General features: G+C 41.2%; 1 pseudogene; it reads right to left on the bottom strand.

Moving 5' to 3' along the window:
• Window positions 1-611: 611 nt before the first annotated feature.
• Window positions 612-1,966, bottom strand: LOC102755045 (annotated as a pseudogene).
• Window positions 1,967-2,804: the final 838 nt, after the last annotated feature.

Raw genomic sequence — 2,804 nt, 5'->3', positions numbered from 1 at the left:
GTAGATATGAGATCTGCCATTTTCTCAATGAGGCCTTCTGGTAGCCCTGTTATTGCTCCTCTATTAATCTTTTTTTTTTTTCATCTTTTAACTGAAAAGTTTATTGGGACTGAAAATGTGTACAAGTTAAAACATGAACACTTTATATGATTCATTTCTAGCATTTGATGCAAAAACAACACCAAGTACTGCTCTAGGACTGGACTGGGCTTATATTGTCAATTTTTTAAATTTTAAAAGGGCATCACAGTATATGAAGTGACTCTTATTTCTTTGTTCTTTAACTGCCATAAGTTTAGATTAATGTGGCTGCAGCAAAAATGCAGGTATGAATATAATGAGAACCAGTATGTATTTGGAAACAAGGCCACATAAGCTTGGCAGGTGCTTCTGGCCATTTCATTGTTTGGCCTTCAAAAATAAAGATTTGTAAATAGTTCCCACCATGCGTCATCCACATGCATTCTCTCTGTTCTTGTAAAAAACTGATGCCTAGGTTTGGCATTTAGAAATGCACTGAAATGTGTCCTGAGGTTTTCATTTTATCCATATGATTTAAAATGTCTACAAGAACTGAAGCCCCTTAATTCCAGTCAACAAATTTCAGACATTTTAAGAATTTCTTTTTTTAACATTCTCAACACAAAATTTTAAAATGAAACAAATTTTCTCTAGAAAGCATTTTTAGCATAACGAAGGGGTATGTTTTTTTCAGAGTGTATGAAGCCCACTCTTCTCTTGATAATCTTCGTGGAAACGTCTCAGTGACTCGGGAATTCTGGGCATCACAGTGCTCAAGGCTTGAGTGAAATGTTTTTTTTCCTGATGCATTTGGCTTTAATGTCTTCTTCTAGCGCCGGAAGGGTGGCCTCTTTACAGATGGCGATGACCTCTGCTCCAGAATATGTGTCCTTTTGGAGGATGAGTTCATTCAGATCAACATCCTGACTGATTGGCATCGAGTGAAACTGCAGGTTAAATATTTCCTTCCTTGTTGCTGCATCTCGCAAAGGCACATACACGATTCTATCGATTCTTCCAGGACGCATCAAGCCTTTGTCTATCCTATCTGGGCGGTTAGTAGCTGCCAAAACAGTCACACCCTTTAACTGTTCAATGCCATCCATTTCCGTAAGGAGCTGAGCCAAAACACGGTCAGCTACATTCCCAGCACCTGAAGAACTGCCCCTTTCAACTGCTAAGGCATCCAGTTCATCAAAGAAAATAATGGAAGGAGCCACCGCTCTCGCTTTGCGGAAGATCTCTCTAACAGCTCTTTCAGATTCACCAACATATTTATTCATTAATTCAGGCCCCTTTATTGCTAGAAAATTCAGTCCACTTTCATTGGCCAAAGCCTTTGCAATCATCATTTTAGAGCAACCAGGTGGCCCATACAGAAGAACTCCTTTAGGCGGCTGAATACCCATTCGGGTGAAAGACTCCGGATGTTTCAAGGGCCATTCCACAGCCTGTTTCAATTTCAGTTTGATATTTTCCAGTCCTCTACATCTGACCAGGATACACTTGGGACATCAACTGCACCTCCCTCATGGCACTGGGCCTGACGCCATTCATTCCCTGCAAGAAATCATTCAGAGTTATCTTCACCAACGCAGCCACCTTGCGGTCAGGGAGGTCAGGCTGTTTCTTCAGGACTCTCCGGAAGGCATTGAGACCTGATTCATTACACAAGGCTTTCAAGTCTGCTCCAACGTATCCATGTGCATTGTTTGCTAACTAGCAGCTCGGCTTCAGTGAGTACATGCGGTACCTTTCGAAGCAGTTTCCAAAGTATATCTAGCCGGTCCTGAGCATTAGGAACTCCAATCTCAATCTCTTTATCAAATCGTCCAGGTCGGCGGAGTGCAGCATCCAAAGCATGAGGACGATTTGTGGCCCCTTCACTTCCTTCTGAACCAATACCATCCACAAAGAGGACCTTGTAGCTCAGGACGAAATGCATTACACCAGGATTCGTAGTCTAGATTCACCACGAACGAGTTCTTTCTAGTGATGTATGCTGATGTTTTGTCAAGAATATGAGATAATTGAGTTGATGAGGTATCATCGAGTGCATCCGTAAGTAAGGCCTAACTTCTCTAAGTTCAATTCTGCAAGAACTTGATATAATCTAATACTGTAAGACTGTTTTGAGAAATACCTTCCTTTAACCTTTAAATCTTTCTCTTTTGACACCAGTACAGTAATAAGGTCATGTGTACACAATGTCCCTGTCATGAAAGGTTCTACTCTTTTCTTGATATTATCTAATTCTCCACTTAATAGAGCGAGGATCAGTCACTGTAACCCCTGGGACTTGTCTATATGATGAAGTCTTTGGTGATATTTATTAAAATACGCTTCTGTATTGTACTCAAAGGTCCACTTGTTGCGGTTCTCAATTATGGCTTTATCTGTGATAATATCACTTAAGTCTGGCTCAAATTCAAGCCCCTTTCTTGCAAATTCAAGACAGACCTCAGAGAAATCAGTGTATTTCCAGTGACCTTGTTTAGGCCATTCACCTGCTAACCGGGTTTGCTTAATAGACTCGCTGCATATACTGGTCAAGGTTACAAGAGGCCACATCGCACATTTCTTTATATGTCCTCGGATATATTCTGCTCGAAAGGCATAGAGAACTTCCATTCCAACTTCTCCCAATCGGAGAAGGGGAACCTATGCTGTCTCTTCTGTCGGCGTCGGGTCTCTTCGTGGACTCGGTATTATACTCGAAGAAATTCTCTCGTCAATAAGGAACTGTGGGAGATAATTCAGAAACACTACCCAAAGGAATGCAA

Source organism: Myotis davidii, unplaced genomic scaffold (genome assembly GCF_000327345.1).
Source record: "Myotis davidii unplaced genomic scaffold, ASM32734v1 scaffold247, whole genome shotgun sequence".
In the NCBI taxonomy this organism is placed as follows: Eukaryota; Metazoa; Chordata; class Mammalia; order Chiroptera; family Vespertilionidae; genus Myotis; species Myotis davidii.
The sequence above is the reverse complement of the archived record's forward strand: the minus strand, read 5'-3'. Positions and strand labels throughout refer to the sequence as shown.